At 46.1% G+C, this 20,819-nt stretch overlaps 1 long non-coding RNA gene across 1 annotated transcript in view; it reads right to left on the reverse strand.

The window, feature by feature from the left end:
* The window catches only part of LOC146859561 (uncharacterized), a 145,577-nt gene extending 130,658 nt beyond the window's left edge, over window positions 1-14,919 (reverse strand). Inside the window, exons 1-2 of the long non-coding RNA XR_014979032.1 lie at window positions 14,901-14,919; window positions 1,745-1,803 (exon numbers count right to left, since the gene is read on the reverse strand). This is a non-coding gene — a long non-coding RNA (uncharacterized LOC146859561). The remainder of the gene's footprint in view (window positions 1-1,744; window positions 1,804-14,900) is intronic.
* Window positions 14,920-20,819: the final 5,900 nt, after the last annotated feature.

Below are 20,819 nucleotides of genomic sequence, written 5' to 3' on the forward strand. Positions count from 1 at the left end.
ACAGAGGTAACAGACGCAGGTTCTTTAGTTCAAATCGTCACCATAAAATTGTAGTAATCAAGCCAGGATCCAGGATCCAGGAAGTAGTTTCATGTAGATTTATTGAGGTTGGTTACAAGATCAGAAATACAGCCAGTTATAAGCCAGAGTTAAGCCTCACCAGGAGCAGCCTTCCAGGTGCTCAGCCCTTCTCCAACTGTCCATTCCCACTCCCAACATTCCATCTAGCATCATACTGTCAGCATTCCACTGGCACATCTGAAACCATACCAGACCAGGATACTACAACCTCCCCATAGGATTCCACCTGGTGGCCATCAAAGCTAAGACCAGCTCCCACAGACCACACAAGAAATCTAGAGATCTATCTAGGCAAGGAGCTCAACATGGCGGTCAAGTCAATGCAGTGAGCACCTCCTGCTTCCACATCCTATGCATGCTGCAAAAGATCTTCAAATGGTTGCGGACCGTTATGCAAGCATTCATTATCAACAGGCTGGACTACAGCAATACTCTAAATGTCTGAATCTCCGAACAACTCCTACACAAACTACAAATCATCCAGAACACCACCACAAGACTCATATTTGACCTCTCACATCACACCCACATTATACCACAACTCAGGAAGCTTCACTGGCTCGCTATTCACAAGCAGAGCCAATTCACACTCCTCATGCATAATTTCAAAGCCCTACACAAGATAGAACCAGAATGCCCGAACAGCCACATACACTTTCACTAACCCACCAGACACCTGCGATCTACCTCACTCTCACTTGCACACATGCCCCACATCCACGAAAGCAAAACTAGAAGTCGCTCATTCTTGTAAATCACACCCAAGACTTGGAACAACCTCCCTTAACACATCATAGCCTCCTCCTCACTTCTCAAGCTCCGAGAGAAGCTGAAGTACTAGCTCTTTGTATAAGAACCTTGGAGACCGCACACCTACACACCTGCCCAAGCACCTAAATACCCTCTCGAGGGATTAGTGCGCTATACAAATTGACATAGCATATCATACTTCAAGCCCTAGTGTGTAGAATTGCGGAATATGAGCCCTTGCGTAATCAGAGAGACTATTGTCAAAACTCTGATATAATGAGAATAATGGCACCAAAAGGGACAAGTGGATTTTTGTACAGAGCAAATAGATTATGTAGCATCCCATCCCACAGACAAGCAGATATTTTAGAAACTTCCACACTACTGAAGAAGCTAAAGGAGTAAAGAAAAAAATGGTAGGCAGGCTAATATATATTACATCCAGATGTAAGGTAAGCAAGTTGTGAAAACTTCACTTTGGCTCTTGACGATTGGAGGAAAGCTGATGCATGACAGGGGTTGGAGAAAACTAGGTTGTGGGCCATATGCTGTCAAAAGAGAGGGTTCTGTGATGCTCGGAGAGTAACATATGGAAGCGCGGAGTAGAATGAGGTCTGTGATCTGACATGGAAGTGAGAAGTGATCAGTGAGTCTATGCAGGAACTTTCTATTGTTTTGGACATTTGCGTCCATGTGATTTCAATATGTACCATGATGGAGGTTAGAGAATGTCATGCTTACCCTTTATTGCCATAACATTGTGCTGGCATTTCAGTATTTTAGAAAATGTAAGATAGGACAAGGACATCCATTCCTCCTTTTGTGGCAGCCACGATGAACTGATGTGCTGTCAGTATAATTATGGCAAGTGAAAATGACATTTTGACATTCAGAAGAATTAAACACCACTTACTTGCAATGTAAGTATTACTCAGGATTCTTTAGCAGAATTTCTTAACCTGCAAGTTGGGTCTGTAGGAATCCAAAAAACTGAAATTAGAGTGGTGTATTTCACATACAAAAAGCAACATTTTTGAGATAGAATTTATTACATGAATAATTAAATGGAGTAGAAAAAAATAAATGGAAGTCTTTTGTCCAATAAATGTCTGTTGCACCAAGTCAGCGATAATACAATATGTATCTATCTCATACATAATCCCTCATTACACTGTCATCTAACTGAGGATGTGGCAACTTGGACTTGTTAATGACCCTGCACAAATGGAGCCCACACTTAGGGCCATATGTAGGTAACATACCATTTACCGATTCATAAATACCGAAGTTTAGCGATTCGGTATTTATGAATCGGTAAATAGTATGTAGGTAAACAATCGGTAATTATTACCGATTCGGTAAATATCGGTATTTATGAATAGGTATTTACCGAATCGGTAATAATGCATCCCTTCCCATTCATTCCTATGGGCCTGGAGGCCCATAGGAATGAAAGGGAAGCTATTTACTATTACCGATTCGGTAAATAAATAGGGGAAGCAAATTCATGGGTGGCAGGGTGTCACATTGACACCCTGTTGCACCCCTGATTCGTGCATGTTTGCACATATGGCGCACATACATGCCCTAAGGGCATGTATATTTGCCACATGGCACTTTTAAATCAGCCAAATTGTGCTTTTTTAAAGGTATTTGTTATTTATCATCAACCTGTATTTGGTGATAAATACCGAATCCTTACTACTGAAATTCACTCACTTTAGTGCTCCCTACATATGAATTAAGGATTCGGTAATTTACCGAATCTGTATTTTACCTAATCGGTATTTTACCGATCCATTACCGATTAGGTAAATTACCGAATCCTTAATTCATGCCTCCTACATCTCACATGCCTAAATACCGGTCGGTAATGGGATATTTACCGAATATCGGCCGTTACCGACCGGTATTTAGCTACCTACATGAGGCCCTTAGTCTCCTCGAAGGGCACATTATCCTTCTGGCTTCTGTTTTCCCAAATCTTCTTCTTCGTAGCTAATAAATTCCTTCCAAAATCTCATCCCTATAATATATGTAAAGTGGGCCTGCAATGTTGAGGGAAAAAGGTGTGGATGTACATATATGTATGTTAAGGTATTTCTATAATGCAAACCTAGCCACGATGCAGCAGAGCGAGGATAGGTATACAGTCAACGAGTAAGAGGGGAGGGAGCTGGCTTGTGGATGTTTAATGCATTGTGACAGGCGCAGTGTTCTTTAAAGAAGTACATCTTCAACTCTTTCCTAAATTGGAGCACAATTGGGGCAGACCTGCTGAATACTGGGATGTTGTTGCATAGAACGAGGCCTGCTGCCTTGTGTTTTCTTTATTTTACGTTTAATTTGTGGTTTGATGTGTCCTGGCTGCCAAAAACCACCAGAGGTGATAAGCTTGTCTGCAAAATAAGTGATGGCATTTGTAAATGATACATCTGATTTTGCTGATAGTTCGGGTTGGCAAGGGGAGTCAATGGAGTTACATCATCACGGCCAAATATACATTAGCAAAGGAGGGTTTCTTCTATCTTGCATTTATGGACCTCACGGCGGCATTTGTAAGCCTGGGCAAAGCACTACGCTACGCTCGCGTAGTTTGCGAAGTTCGCGCTACTTCGCACTACGCGAACTGCACGTAGCACAGTGCGAACACGCGTAGCGTAGTGTTGCGTAGTGCTGCGGTCATTTTTTGCTTGCTCGCGGTCCTCAACGTCAAGTTGGCGACCGCGAGCAAGCAAAATGACATCCCGGCGAGACTTTTTCCTTGTTCGTGATCAGCAACATCAAGTTGGCGATCGCGAGCATGGAAAATAAACCTCCCGGCGAGATTCCCAACGCGAGGAGGTCAGGTTTCTCATTGCGAGGGGTCGCGTATGCTCGCGACCGCTCGCGATGAGAAACTACCAGTTCGCGTTGAGAAAGCTGCCGCTCGAGTAAAAATCTACTCGAGCAGCAGAAAACTACAGCTCGCACTGTGCAAGATGCCATTTTCAATGATTGCACAGTGCCGGTTGCTTGTCCGCACTGTGCAATCATTGAAAACAACATCTTGCACAGTGCGAACATGTTACTACGCAGTTCGCGAAGTGCTACGCGTAGCTCGCGTAGTGCGAACTTCACTTTGCGTAGCTTCGCGAAGTGCTACTTCGCGAACTACGCCCACCCTTAGGCATTTGACCACGTGAACCGGAGGAAACTGTGGTCCCTGATGGCTAGTCAGGGTGTAGACATAGCTATAATTAGCATCCTGCAGTCTCTGCATCATAATACCTCCGCCGCGGTAAGGTACACTCAGGAGGGGGACATCACAGATACATTTGTATGCTCCAGTGGGGTCAGGCAGGGGTGCATACTGGCACCTTTCTTGTTTACGTTGTATATTAACTGGTTGGATGCCGCCCTGTGTGATATTAAGACAGACCTGCCGAGGATAGGGGAAAGAGCAGTTCCTGTTCTGCTCTATGCAGATGACGCTGTGTTACTTGCCCGTACCCCCCATGGGTTGCAGTCGCTAATCGATGGCTTTCGTGAGGTTTATGGAGAGTCTGGACATGTCCCCGAACCTAACAAAATCATACGTGATGGAAATGGGGAACAAGAAAGGGAAATCGTAAAATTTCTCTATTGGGTCACACATACTAGGTAAAGTCCCAGCATTTTCCTATTTAGGAATAATATTTGACGGCCGATTAAACTTTAAGCATTTATTCGACAATAAAGCCCTGTCTCTGATTAAATCTACAGGTGCAATTATGAACTATGGCCAAAGACTAGGGTATTGGACCCCGGACGTGATTTTAAAATTGTACAATTCAATCTGCTGTGCCAAGGTTTTGTACGGAAGTGAGGTCTGGGGATTTGTAAAGCCCAACAATCTACAAAGGGTGGAAAATAAATACATGAGGCGCTTGTTGAAGATACCGAGCAGCACCCCTGCTTTTATAGCGCACGAAGAACTGGGGGCCGGGTACATCTCGGATAATATAGCAGTTAAACCCCTAGTATTCTGGTTAAAAATTTGGCTAAGCGAAGAGCTTGGACTGACAAGGATGGTGGTCCAGGACTGTCTCACACTGGACCACGCTATGAAAATCCCTTGGTTAAAATATGTGAGGGATGGTTTTCATAACTTGAGTCGCTCAGCCCTGTTCTCCGATATAGTCACTATAAGCCAGAAAGACAAGACGGACATTAAAACACTGTACTTAAAGTTCAGTCAGTCACAACGGGAGACTACCGAATTAGAAAAGGAGTCTGTCAGAAATTATATTTTAGTGAAGTCTACCCCGACTATAGCACCCTATCTAATCCTTTTGACCAGTCCCCATGAGAGGTTCTTAATAACTCGCTTAAGATTAAACTTGATAGACCAAATCCTGGGATCTCCAGGGGGTTTTATGAGAAATGTAGAAGAGAGAGGGCCCTGTGGCTGCGACGACCTGTCTCCACAGGATACCTCTCATTTTCTTTTTATCTGCTCATATTATACTCACCCAAGAAGAAGGTTTTTAAAGACTTTACTCAGGAATACTGGTATTAAGCAGATTTGTGTTGCTTTGTTATTTTTAAAAATGTCCTCAGATGTTTTTACCCTCCATTGTGTTGTAAATTTTTTAAAGATTGCATTTAAATTAAGAACCTCGAGAGGGATTTGTAATAATTAGAACCGAGTGTGTTGTCACATGTGATTTTTGACAATTTTTATGGTGTTTTTAGAGTTTTTGTTATTCTAAAATGTGTATGTAATGCCTTTTAACCTAGGACGTGGACTATAACGTTAGCGGAGACATCAATATAGGGAAGAAATTTTGATATGTTTAATTCTGTTTTAAACATTGTGAATGCTTTTATGATTTATCTCAAATCGAAAAAGAACTATAATAATAATAATGATTCACATCAGGATGGGGGTGATATGATCCTATTTCTTCAGGCCCTGGATGAGATGTGCTGGGGTATATAGGATGCCCTTAAGGGGAGCTAGTGTGGCCTCTGGGAGTCCAAGGAACAGAGAGTTACCAACATCCAGATGCAAACGAACAAGGGCTTGAACAGCAGTTCTCAAGTTCTTTTCAGGATGAAATGGTCTCAGTTTCTTCAGAAGTGAGAGCTGGTACCAGGTCGTCTTTGTTTTCATGGCAGTGTGTTCCTTGAGGCTGAGGTTGGCGTCCAGGATGAATCCAAGTGACCTGGCATTTGGTGAAGGTTGCAGCTCAAAGCTTCATATGTATATCACAAGGAGGAAGGGGCTGACTTGTATCTTGGCGGACGGAGTAATTAATGCCACCATGGTGGAGCACTTTACTCCTGCCATGGCAATGGTACTCTGCTTGCCACATTTAGAGGCATCTGCTGCCCCTGTGGACATCTCTGTGGACATCCCTTGCATTTCCAGGAACTGGGCGTAAACCTGGCCAAACCTCCAAACGCCCTTACTCCGCCGGACGGGAGGTGCGTGTAGGCCGCAGAGATGGAGCAGTTTATACCTGCTACAAACTAAAGATCTACCGACTCTAAATGAGGTGGCGGGACCTTCAGGTTGGCAGCAGGGATATTCCACAGAACTCACTTTCTGCCCACATCTAAATGAGACTCCAAGCCTATTCTCATGATAAAGACTCCCTGAATGTTTACATGGGTTTCAAGAATAGGTAAGAAGGGCCCTTTGACCTCCACATTGACCTGACAAAGAAACAAACTTGAAGGACCCTCTGATATGTTCCATGGGCATTCTGAAGAACAAACAGAGCCACAGTTCAAATGCAACATTCCCTACGCAGCATGTACATGAAATATACAGTACACTAGGTTCATGTCTTCTGTCCATACCCCGGTCAGCAACGATCTGTCTTGAGAGTAATCACAGCAGTGTGAGCCGGAGCCAGTGAACATCACCTTAATCAGCTTCCGCGGCTGCCTAAGTGGGCTCCTGGTGCTCAGTGGGACTTGCCTACACTGTCCGGCACATGATGAGCAGAAGAGAAATCTCACATTAACAGCCTTACTCTTTTAACCTTAACTCTTTTCTCCTGCTCATTGCTCTTAATCATCCAACGTGGTTTAGAGACTCCTCGGAGGTCTGAGCTGAACTTGACGATTACATTGCAAATGAGTTTGATTTTCACAACTTTGAAAGTGGAACATTTGCCTGAATAAGCTCTCAGGGTCTGATTTACAAAGGTAACTTCTGCACGTGAAACTTCTCGTAAATTTCTTTGTGAATAGCAAGCAATCGTAAATGTGCACAAAAGTATGAGTTTACCTTTGCAAACCAGGCCCTTAGTTCCCTACACTAGATCTGAGTGAGAGAGAGAAATACTTTATTTGATTAATTAAATTCATTACAATATAAAACATATGAGATGAGTAAATACAATAAGAGGATTAATGAAGACCTGCAAAGGCAGAAAGTATGGATTGCGTTCTCCTTTGGGTGAGCTCACAGCCTATAGGCCGCCCCTCTTTCTGCCCTTAGCCATGGGGCCGCATGTGTGAGTGAAAGGAGGATGCCAAGCCGATGTTTCAAAAAGTTGCCTTTTATCCTGCAGCGGAAAGCCTCGCCCAGGTATTGCTGCAGCTTTAATGAGATATAAGTGTTTAGCATCATCCAAGCATGAGCAGGCTTCTCAACCTATGCCCAGTCTTCTAGGCATGATGCTAACTTTGATGCTTTATTGAGAAAGTTTTTGAAGCCTTCAAGGCTGGGCGAGGTGGACCACAGTTGTACTAGCCCACGTGAAATAATTGATCTTTTGAGGTAGTCTCTGGCTGATCAACCAATCAATTTGTGAGGCGCTGTAAATCACCATGAGGGTCACAAGACGCTAGGGTTGCTCGATGCTTCATCATGATCTGTTCATTTGATCAGCCAGGTCTTGAGTCCTTTCCTGAATTGCTGGAGCACTTAGGTGCTCCCGAGGGGCAGGGGAAGGTCGTCCCAAGCTTCCGCCACCAGTAGTGAGAAGGAGTGCCTTACGCTGATGCTAAAGCAGATCTGGGGGGTGTCTGCATGGAAAAGGAAGGTAGATTGTAGGTGCTGGTTGGTTGGTGGAAGGTCATGCGTTTGTTGATGTATGCTGGTCCTTCCTTGTGCAGGGCTTTGTATGTGAGTGTCAATATCTAGAACTGGCATCTCTTCTGGATCGGGAGCCTGTGTAGCTTCTTGAGGTAGGGTGTGATGTGGGTTTGTCTGGGGAGGTCGAGGATGAGTGTAGTCTCTGACTTTTGTATTGTTTGGAGTCTCTTCAGGAGGCGTGCGTTGATTCCTACATAGAGTGTGTTCCTGTAGTTCAGGCTGCTGGTGACGAGGGCCTGTGTGACGGTCCTTCTGGTGTTGACTGGGAGACACCTGAAGATCTTGCAAAGCATGCATAGGTTGTGGAAGCAGGCGGATGAGATGTAGTGACTTTTTCCCATGGATAGCTTTTGATCCAGGATGATGACGAGGTTGCGGACATGACCTGCGGGGATGGTCCGAGTTCAGTATGACAACATGCATCATTCCATGGAGAGATGTTGTACCCAAAGATGAGGACTCCCGTCATGTCTGTCTTCAGCTTGAGACATTTATCCCTCATCGAGTTGGTCACATTCATCATAAATCTGCTGTAGTTGACTCTGGTGGTGGAGGGGTCTTCTGAAAGCGAGAGGATGAGCTGGGTGTCGTCAGCGTAGGAAATTATGTGGAGTCCGTGCATTCTGACGGTGTTGGTCAAGGGGGTCCTTCACATGCTGAAGAGGGTGGGGCTGAAGGATGATCCTTGGGGGCCGCTGCAGATGATTTTCTTGGGTTCCAGGTGAACAATAGGAGACTGATTCTCTGGGTCCTTCCGGTGAGGTGCGAGGCAATTCATTTGAGGGCGTCTCCTTGGAATCTGATGTGGTGGAGTCTGTTTATCAAGAGGCGATGGAAGACGGTGTGGAAGGCGGCTGGCCGGTCCAGGAGGATGAGGGCTGCCTTTTTGCTGCGGTCTAGGATGGCCCCTGTGTCATCGGTGGCTGCGACTAGGGCGATCTCGGTGCTGTGGCTGTTTCAGATTCCAGATTGAGAGGGGTCCAGGATGTTGTGTTGTGTTCCAGGCCACTGAGTAGGATTTGTTGGTTATTTCTAGACAGTCAATGTAGTTTATGGAGTTCTTGTTGGCGGACTTGCACCTGCAGCATATATTGATGAACACAGCACTCCTGGCAGCTTCCTGTTTAACCAGTCCAATTTCCAGGCCTGATTTGAGTAGTTGAAGTGTGTCTGGGAAGATACAACATTTCACTGTAGATTCTTACAGTGGTTATGTCCAGGATTGTTGAGTTTCTGCCCCGTAGGGCTTCACTTTCATATGCCAGGGCAGACACCACCTTTGCCCTTGGGGTTCTAAGATGGGGCTAAGACAGCCCATTCAGATTTCTAAACAAAGCCCTTAACCCTGCTGCCAGTGCAATCCCCTTCCTTTTTGACTCCTCTCTTTAGGGCTTGAAGTTTCCGTTGTTGTCAAAAATAAGTCTGAGGTATTTATATTTGTTGACTTTGTCCAACTTGGTGGAGCCTAGAAACCAGTTGAGTTTACCTCTAGTTTTTCTTAAGCAGTTCATAATTTAGTTTTTTTGATGTTGATAGTCAGACTGTTTGCTGTTGAGCATTTTTGGGTGGCATTCTGCAGATGTTGCAGCCCGAACTTTGTCTGGCTGATTTGCACCAGGTCATTGGTGTAGAGGAGGTTTGAATGAAGGATGTAACCAAGCTCTGGGGCGTGGGAGTTGACGGAAGACAGGACTAGAGGAAGGTTGGCCAGGAATAGATTGAAGTGGATGGGGCCAAAATACACCCTTGTTTCAGTCCTCAGGATATTTGGATTAGGCCAGGAGGTGTTCATGGAGATCCACTCCCGGGAATTCAGCGGAGTGACCAAAAAACATTACCGAATTCCACGGAGTTCTGCGCCGGGCATAGGAGCAAACCTGATGTAAAGTGCCAAGCTCACTTAGGTGTCAGAGACAACAGGGGCGGATACGCCTTTGAATCACCACCCATCTCAGCACCGAGGGGCGGATACGCCTTTGAATCACCACCCATCTCAGCACCACAGCTCCCTGTTGGGACTTAGCGCGTACCCACTAAGGAGGCATGAAACATTGCGCAAAGCACTTGGAGCATGTGACCAAAATTAAGGAAATTAGGTCAGGTGACATGAAAGTGAAACACCATAAGCACCATCAAACAGCCTAAACAATAAAGACCCCACCCCTGACATAAAAGTAATTGGAGGTTGCTGTGCTTAACGGCATTACTCCGAGTCCAAAGTTGCTACAGCTCCGTTACAGTCGCATCCCGAGGTCTGTGGAGTGGGAGGGTGTCTGGGACTGCCCTCTCTCTGTGGCGCGGCCCATCATCTCCCAGGTACTGCTGCTGGCACTGGGAGCGGTGGGTCACCTCCTCTCTGCACCTGGACTGTAGCCACAGCCAGGAAGCTCATGCTACCAATGTATGGCTGGCAATGGGCTCTTCCGGCTACTGGTGCCCGTAGGTTAGGTGTGCCACCGCAGCTGCTGGTTCAAAGCAGCCAGCCCTACAGCAGTGGCGGGGCTCAAACAGTGACATCACATCCTCCCTCCACACAGAAGGGCCTGGGAGAATGGGAGGGGTGGGATAAGCCATGGATTTAGTTGAAGGACAAAAGGTTAGAATTAACCTGTGGCTTTCTTGAAAGTGTGCACATTCTACTACCCAGGGCTAATAATGCAACGCTGGTGGGCAGCCAACCCTGCTAGGGAGGCTCAGAGTTTTTTGCTGAACTCTGCCTCCCATTGGAGCAAAAAATCCACTAACTCCGCCGGCAGAATGGAGCTCCAAGGAGCACCCTAGTTTGGATAGCCTTTGAAAGATTGGCTCACTTCCCAGCTTAATCCGGAGCCAGGCGTTGCAGTATAGGTTTTCAATTGCTCTTAAGAGCCCGGGGGGTACAGATCCGTCTCTTAGTTTGCTCCAGGGCCTGTTTTAATTGACACAATCAAAGGCGGCTTTATAACTGAGATAAAGGGGCAGCTTGGTGGCTTTAGAGGAGCCAAAGCGGAAAGAGGGGGGCCATGATGTTAGTCATGGTCCAGGCCATCCAATAAAAACTCCGTCTGATTTTTCAGGATAATGGAGTTTGTGTCGCCCGATCGAGAAGCTGCTGCAGCAGGATGCCTGCATGATACTTTGCCTTGTTGTCAATAAGAGCTATCAGCCGATAGAACCCATCTTTTGATTTGTCGCCTCCCTTGAAGACGGGTGGCATGATGGAGCCTTTCCAGGATGCTGGTATTGTGGCTCGTGCTAAAGCATGCTTGAATAAGGGGCCACACACCCTGCCATCTTGGCAGATTGGTCACATAGATAGCCTGAGGGGTCCCATACGGGCCCGGGGCTCCCGGGGTTCTGGCTTTGATTATCTGTCTTTGGAATGCAGCTTCATCTAGGTTTTGCACATCAGCGAAGCAAATGGGCATGGCTGCTGATGTTCCGTGCCCTTCAGCTCCCACCTCCTCTATATGTTCTGAAATATACGCTGAACTAATGTTCGAAGGTGGCGCAGGCTTCTTTAGACGTTGTGATTCCTGGCGTGGCTGTGGTCTACTTTTTGGGGCATTGACTGTTTGCCGAAATGCACTGGAGTTATGATGTTTAATGTCCCAGATGAATATAGCCCAGAACGTTTCTGGGTTTTTTTCTCCTCTCCCTCCAGAGGGCCCTTTGGTACTCACTTTTCTTGAGGAGCCTTAGATGGCTGAAAGGGCTTCATCGAGAGGACACCCCCGCACTGCTTGCATGGCATTGTTGACGTCCTTCAGTGAATTTATTTCTCTGTTCCTGCACTGGCTTTGGCCTGGCAGGCTGTGTCTTGCGGTTTGGTGGGCTGTGTTTGCTTTTACTTTTGTAGCATGTTGTTTGTTGAGAGGGTCTGTGATGGAATCCCTGCTTTTGCTAGAGGAGTACCTATTGCTCCAAGTCTGTTTTCAGTGATTTTCGGCATCTTGCTACAGTGGTTCTATGGTGGTGGAGGTCCATTTTATCCTCCCAGCTCCTTCCTGTACAAAAACAATCCAGCTTACAACGCAGGCACTCTTGCACCATGGTGCAACGGTTGCTGCACTGGCGTTCGGCCGTACATTGCGCGCCAGCGCTTGGAAATGGCAAAAATGTGCCGTATAATGTCAAATACGGAGCAATCCTGCTCTTTCCCTATCACGCAGTGCCGCAGGGAAGCATTCTGCGCTGCGCGATCATTTGATAAATACGACCATAATCTTCCTTCAGGATGTTCAAGCGTAAGAGTGAATGGTTCTTTTGTGGATGCGTGGAGTGAAACTGCGCTGGAAATTAACAAATAAACAAAAAGACTACAAATTTGACTCAATTGACTCTGTCTCACCTCCCCATTAATTCAAGGCCATCCAATAAAAACATATTTTATATTTCATACCTAAGGCCAACATATAAGCTAGATTTAGGACATTGCTGCGGTGGTGACTGCCCATCTCTGCCAGTACTCTAACTATGGGGCATATTCACAAGGAAATGTCGTAGTGCGGAACTGCACCACACCTGACAGTGCTGCGCACCTACATGTTCAGAATGCAGGGATGCGCCATATTCACACCTATACGGCGCACCCCTGTGTTTTCCCTAGTGCTGATGCGAATAAAGTTGCCCAGCGCAGGCACCCTGCTGCCGTGTTGCAAGGATGCCTGCGCTGCAGAGACGATTCTTTATGTGCAGGAAGGGACACCTTCCAGCACATAAACAATCAATAATGGTGATTTGCACAGTCTATGTGTGCTGTAGAAATTTCTACAGCACACATGGAAAGAGCAAAAAAAATGAGGAGAAATTACTAATTTCTCCTCGTTGTGCCATTCTAACACTTGGTATTCCATGGCATTTGTTTTTAGCGCTGCCTCAGTCTTGTAAATCAGGGGCAGCGTCAAAAAGCAATGGCTCTTGTGGTGGAACGCCCAAAGCAACACCCATTGCAGAGGACGGCGGTAGAATGGTACAGCGCCACCAAGGCGTCAAACAAAGTGGGGCTCTGGAGGCGCTGAGGGCTTGTAAATATGCCTCTATGTTTCAGGCTCTGAGCTGTATCGAAAGGGAATTTTGGGTGAAAGTGCACGCGCGGTGTGGTAGGAGAATTCTAGAGAAAATGAAAGTCTGTTTGGACCTCCATGTCACGTTGGCATTGTCCCCATTCCATTGCTCAGGGAGCTTTCTACAAAGCAAAACACAATGTCCTCGGATATTTTATCATGAAGGTCATTGTTGGTGTTTCCTGTTCATGATTTCATGGTATTCCATGCCCCACTCTCACCTCATCTCAAATCTGCCATCCCTGCTCTCTCCTCTCTCACCCTCATCTCATATGTACGCTCCCTGCTCCCCCACCCTCATCTCATATGTGCCCTCCCTGCTCTCTCACCCTCATCTCATATGTGCCCTCCCTGCTCTCTCACCCTCATCTCATATGTGCCCTCCCTGCTCTCACTCTCATCAAGTGTGCCCTCCCTGCTCTCCTACCCTCATCTCATATGTGCCCTCCCTGCTCTCTCACCCTCATCTCATATGTGCCCTCCCTGCTCTCTCATCCTCATCTCATATGTGCCTTCCCTGCTCTGGCATCCTCATCTCATATGTACGCTCCCTGCTCCCCCACCCTCATCTCATATGTACGCTCCCTGCTCCCCCACCCTCATCTCATATGTGCCCTCCCTGCTCTCTCACCCTCATCTCATATGTGCCCTCCCTGCTCTCTCACCCTCATCTCATATGTGCCCTCCCTGCTCTCACTCTCATCAAGTGTGCCCTCCCTGCTCTCCTACCCTCATCTCATATGTGCCCTCCCTGCTCTCTCACCCTCATCTCATATGTGCCCTCCCTGCTCTCTCACCCTCATCTCATATGTGCCTTCCCTGCTCTGGCATCCTCATCTCATATGTACGCTCCCTGCTCCCCCACCCTCATCTCATATGTACGCTCCCTGCTCCCCCACCCTCATCACATATGTGCCCTCCCTGTTCTCCCACCCTCATCTCATATGTGCCCTACCTGCTCTCTCACCCTCATCTCATGTGCCCTCCCTGCTATCCTACCCTCATCTCATATGTGCTCTCCCTCCCTCATCTCCTATGTTCCCCCCCTGCTTTTGCAACCTCATTTCATATGTTCCCTCCCTTCTCTCTCACCCGCATCTTATATGTGCCCTCCCTGCTCCCTCACCCTCATCTCATATGTGCCCTCCCTGCTCTCCCACCCTCATTTCATATGTGACCTCACTGCTCTCTCACCCTCATCTCATGTGCCCTCCCTGCTCTCCTACCCTCATCTCATATGTGCCCTCCCTGCTCTCACCCTCATCTCATATGTGCCCTCCTTGCTCTCACCCTCATCTCATATGTGCCCTCCCTGCTTTCTCACCCTCATCTCATGTGCACTCCCTGCTCTCCTACCCTCATCTCATATGTGCACTCCCTGCTCTCTCACCCTCATCTCATATGTGCCCTTCCTGCTTTCCCACCCTCATCTCATATGTGCCCTCCCTGCTCTCTCACCCTCATCTCATATGTGCACTCCCTGCTCTCTCACCCTCTCTCATATGTGTCCTCCCTGCTCTCTCACCCTCATCTCATATGTGCCCTCCCTGCTCTCTCCTCTCTCACCCTCATCTCATATGTGCCCTCCCTGCTCTCTCACCCTCATCTCATATGTGCCCTCACTGCTCTCTCACCCTCATCTCATAAGTGCCCTCCCTGATCACTCACACTCATCTCATATGTGTCCTCCCTGCTCCCTCACCCTCATCTCATATGTGCCCTCCCTGCTATCCTACCCTCATCTCGTATGTGCCCTCCCTGCTCTCTCACCCTCATCTCATGTGCCCTCCCTGCTATCCTACCCTCATCTCATATGCCCCCCGTTCCCTCCTCTTTCACTCTCATGTCATATGTGTCTTCCCTGCTCGCTCACCTTCATCTCATATGTCCCTCCTGCTCCCTGCCCTGTCACCCTCCAGCGGTGCATCAAGATAAAATGTTCAACTTACCAGAGACGGCACCACCTCCTAGGAAAGAGAATCGGAATTTATTAGATGAGAAGTTGAAAAGAATCATGAAATACTCAGACGCAGACGTTTCATCCATGACATCACATCCGTCTGTTCCAAAAATGTAGGAAATAATTCCCCGCATCTTGTTGTGCGACTTTATTCCTTATACAGTTAGACTGAGGCTTCAACAGGCTGAATATCCCCCGACATGTAAAACACAAACACCGACAGCTGGACATTACAATATCTCAACTCACAACCCTCAGTGCTCACTGACACAGGGCATTAACCAGGAACTAACTCACTGAGCAATCAAACCTGCACATTCAACCCTCAAGGCACACTTAAAACAGGGTATTAACCAGGACTCAACTCACTGCACAGTGAAACATTCAACCCTCAGTGCACACTGACACAGGGCATTAACCAGGACTTAACTCGCTGCACAATGAAAAATTCAACCCTCAGTGCACACTTAAACCAGGGTATTAACCAGGACTCAACTCACTGAACAGTGAAACATTCAACCCTCAGTGCACACTGACACAGGGCATTAACCAGGACTTCACTCACTGAACAATCAAACCTGCACATTCAACCCTCAAGGCACACTTAAACCAGGGTATTAACCAGGACTCAAGTCACTGCACAATGAAACATTCAACCATCAGTGCACACTGACACAGGGCATTAACCGGGACTTACCTCACTGCACAATGAAACATTCAACCCTCAGTGCACACTGACACAGGGCATTAACCGGGACTTCCCTCACTGCACAATGAAACATTCAACCCTCAGTGCACACTGACACAGGGCATTAACCAGGACTTCACTCACTGAACAATCAAACCTGCACATTCAACCTTCAAGGCACACTTAAACCAGGGTATTAACCAGGACTCAACTCACTGCACAGTGAAACATTCAACCCTCAGTGCACACTGACACAGGGCATTAACCAGGACTTAACTCGCTGCACAATGAAACATTCAACCCTCAGTGCACACTGACACAGGGCATTAACCAGGACTTACTTCACTGCACAATGAAACATTCAACCATCAGTGCACACTGACACAGGGCATTAACCAGGACTTAACTCGCTGCACAATTAAACATTCAACCATCAGTGCACACTGACACAAGGCATTAACCAGGACTTACCTCACTGCTCAATGAAACATTCAACCCTCAGTGCACACTGACAGGGCATTAACCAGGACTTAACTTGCTCCACAATGAAACATTCAACCCTCAGTGCACACTGACACAGGGCATTAACCAGGACTAAACTCGCTGCACAATGAAACATTCAACCATCAGTGCACACTGACACAGGGCATTAACCAGGACTTACCTCACTGCACAATGAAACATTCAACCCTCAGTGCACACTGGTAGGGCATTAACCAGGGCTTAACTTGCTTCACAATGAAACATTCAACCCTCAGTGCACACTGACACAGGGCATTAAGCAGGACTTAACTCGCTGCACAATGAAACATTCAACCATCAGTGCACACTGACACAGGGCATTCACCAGGACTTAACTCGCTGCACAATAAAACATTCAACCCTCAGTGCACACTGACACATGGCATTAACCAGGACTTAACTCGCTGCACAATGAAACATTCAATCATCAGTGCACACTGACACAAGGCATTAACCAGGACTTACCTCACTGCACAATGAAACATTCAACCCTCAGTGCTCACTGACACAGGGCATTAACCAGGACTTACCTCAGTGCACAATGAAACATTCAACCCTCAGTGCTCACTGACACAGGGCATTAAGCAGGACTTAACTCGCTGCACAATGAAACATTCAACACTCAGTGCTCACTGACACAGGGCATTAAGCAGGACTTACCTCACTGCACAATGAAACATTCAACCCTCAGTGCACACTAACAGGGCAATAACCAGGGCTTAACTTGCTCCACAATGAAACATTCAACCCTCAGTGCACACTGACACAGGGCATTAACCAGGACTAAACTCGCTGCACAATGAAACATTCAACCATCAGCGCACACTGACACAGGGCATTAACCAGGACTTACTTCACTGCACAATGAAACATTCAACCCTCAGTGCACACTGACACAGGGCATTAAGCAGGACTTAACTCGCTGCACAATGAAACATTCAACCATCAGTGCACACTGACACAAGGCATTAACCAGGATTTACCTCACTGCACAATGAAACATTCAACCCTCAGTGCACACTGACAGGGCAATAACCAGGGCTTAACTTGCTTCACAATGAAACATTCAACCCTCAGTGCACACTGACACAGGGCATTAACCAGGACTAAACTCGCTGCACAATGAAACATTCAACCGTCAGCGCACACTGACACAGGGCATTAAGCAGGACTTAACTCGCTGCACAATGAAACATTCAACCATCAGTGCACACTGACACAGGGCATTAAGCAGGACTTAACTCGCTGCACAATGAAACATTCAACCATCAGTGCACACTGACACAGGGCATTAAGCAGGACTTAACTCACTGCACAATAAAACATTCAACCCTCAGTGCACACTGACACAGGGCATTAACCAGGACTTAACTCGCTGCACAATAAAACATTCAACCCTCAGTGCACACTGACACAGGGCATTAACCAGGACTTAACTCGCTGCACAATGAAACATTCAATCATCAGTGCACACTGACACAGGGCATTAACTAGGACTTAACTCAGTGCACACCCCTCACTAGTAATCAAACGCCAGACCTCTGAGAAGAAGTCAGGGCTGTTCATGTTTGGACCATGCACATGGGCCAGTGTGACAAGAAGGCGGCGCAGTGTGCCGTGTAGGATGGCCAGTCTGCCCTCTTCGTCACAGAACGCCTGCTGCGTGCACTAAGGCAGGTAAGAAGAATGGCGACACACATGCCTAGTTGGAGGGAGTGGCAGCGTGCGCCTCTGCCAGCCTCCCGCATGGAGCGGGGGCTTTGCCTTGTTCGAGTGTAGCTCCTGCTGGAAGTAAATACTCATGTGGGACCTGTCAAGGTAAGCAAACACCAGCGGCATCTTGCGCTGGGCGTTGAGCTAACACAGGTTCCCGGTTAGGCGCTTTGGGCCTCATGTACAAGCCTGTTGCGCCGTTGGTGCGGCATTCTTTTCTGCCGCACCAGGACCTCAAAGGGCCAGCCCCGCTTTAGAAGGCCACGTGAAGTCACCTGCGTGACCTTCCATGGACGTGTACATATGGGCCCCTCGCACACATTACTCTGCGTGAACAGGGCACATGCAACATGGAGCATCCACGGAACCTGACACATTACCAGATTTACAATGTTTTGTAAAGCTGGGAAAGCATCAGAATCCTACGCCTCCCCGAGGGGAGGCGTAGGAGTGGCACAACGAGGAGAAATTATTTTATTTCTCCTCATTTTTCCCACTTTCTATGTGTGCTGCAGAATGCACCATGCCCATACTCTTTTGGTACACATGACTTCTCATACCCCTGCCTAGCCATCGTTGAACCCCTCCTTACTCCTACCTAAACCCCTCCCCTTTAGAAGTAGGTATTCCACATTTTGCAGCACAGTAAAAGATAGGACAGGTGGAAGTGGAACCTCCGCATATGTTTGTGAATAGCATGTTATAGCACCTTTGTAGTAATATCGCAGTCCTACACAATGCGGACGGTGAAAAGGCTCCGAGGGATTGGTGCATAAACGTACTGTGGAGATATGCATCGAAGTTGAATCCAAAAGTCTCCCAAGAGATCAAGGAATGATAATCCGAAAGAAATTTCACTTGAAAAATATTTTCATTAGCTTATTTTATATTTTTTACCTAATATTCTTAAAGACTCTAAAGTGGCACCTTTAAGAACAATAATGATTACAATATTTGCCCCATTGCAAAATTCGTTCACTATACTTTACAAAAACTCATTTGGAAAATTCTATCAATTTGGAAAGCCATTACTGTTTTTATTTAAGACTAGAAAATTTGACCTTTGAAAAAGCAATCATCTTGCTAACAGTTGGTATTTTTTAAAACAATCTATATAACTGGTGTGACAGCATCCCAGACCAGCAAGACTGTGTGCCGAGGGTTGTGGTGGAGCTAGATTTCTAAGAGCTCAATTATGAATTTGTGGCACAACTATTGGATTGAATTTTGTTTTATTATTATTCGACTTTGGAGGGTTCGTTTTACAGACAGTAAAGATAGCTAGTAGCACAGCAATGCAACGCAGTCATTTATTCATGCATATGTTTGGAAGGAAGTGACCGCTAGGAAGCCCACAGGGAGTCCACAGGGAGTCCACAATGAGTCCACAATGAGGCCACAATGAGGCTGTCACTTAACAGTTTGGAGACATTTTAAAGACGACGTCAATAGTACTTCAAGTGACTCATAAAAAGGAGAATGCGATTTTAAATTGTATTTACAGAGGTGCCTCTACTGAAGAAAACTATATTAGACATGTGGTACCCGGATATTAATTTTCGACATGCCTGTAAGGAAGTGCCTCTTTATATGGTCAGCTCCAAAGTTTAGGACTGATGTTTCTGGGGGTTTTGGCTCTGAGGCGCACTGAGGCCTGCCAGCCAGCCCTCAGTGGCTCATGTCCCAAACTGGCATAAGGTAACGTCCTCATAAGCCCCTGGTGCATGGCACCAAGGCTTGTAAGTGACAGTGTCTGTTTGTGCCACCCTGAGTGTGGAAACGACAACATGGCTCCCAGCAGACGGAAGAGCAGTTTAAACTAGAGGATTCACCTTTTTTTTTTTTTTTTTAGGTTTAGAAAGAGTTTATTGGGTACAATTATAAAGCACAACAGTAATATAACATAGTATATAGCAATAATAAAATGAAAAATATGCTGTATATAATAAAGAAATAAGAAATAGGAGGGAAAGAGAGAAAAGGAGGGGAAGAGAGGGAGCAGAAAGATAAATATAAACTATAGTGATACAATTGAAAATATTATTCAAAAATATAACATGTACAACATACTAATCTCACTACTACAGACTTAAGTATATATTGAGAAGAAACACAGAGTATAATAATACTAACTAATTAACCTAAATTTAGGGAGGCTTGGAAACTTCTTCTATGGCTGGAATATGAGACGGTAATGATTGAGCAGACATATCTAGAAAATTGGTAACGGGCAGCCATAATAAGTCACGTTTAATGGCTAGCGTAATCGGGTGAACATAAGCTCTATCCAATCTGTAATTATAACAGACACCATACCACCAGGCTTGAAAAGAAACATTTGAAGCATTTTTCCACGATTTAGTGATTTGTTGAAAAGCAACAGCTATAAGTAAGTCAATGATGAGGGTATTGAGGGAGGTGGAAGAGGACCAAATGTCCGCAACACTACCTAGAAAAATATGAGAAAGGGAAAAGGGGACATGTGTGTGAAATATTTTGTTAATTTGGTGCCAAACTTTAGTCTAAAATTGATGAATAACTGGACATTGAAACAACATATGATTAAGATCTGCAACAGGAGCTGGACATGACCAACAGGTAGAGGGAGAGAGAGGATTAATCTGATGCAGTTTGGCTGGGGTAATTAAAAGTCTATTATATATAAAAAATAGAGTTTGCGTAGTGTTTGCCGCCCTAGAGGATTTCCTCAGTTTATTCCAAACTTTATCCCATATTAAAGTGGAAAAGGAAGTGTTCAAATCAGATTCCCAACTAGACTCAACTGCAGATTTATCCCGAGTTTGACCAACAAGTCTCAATTTATTGTAAATTTGAGAGGCTGAAGTGTTCAAAGTTAGAAACAAAACCTGGACCTGAGAAGGAGTGTTTTGTGTGGAAGAAGTCGTGAGATTATCATAAGAACTTTGAGCAGCCAGAGTCAATAATTACCTACTGGCGGTCGCCAGTAGGTAGTTATAGTTAGGA

This window comes from Triturus cristatus, chromosome 3_1 (assembly GCF_964204655.1).
Source record: "Triturus cristatus chromosome 3_1, aTriCri1.1, whole genome shotgun sequence".
NCBI classification, from domain to species: domain Eukaryota; kingdom Metazoa; phylum Chordata; class Amphibia; order Caudata; family Salamandridae; genus Triturus; species Triturus cristatus.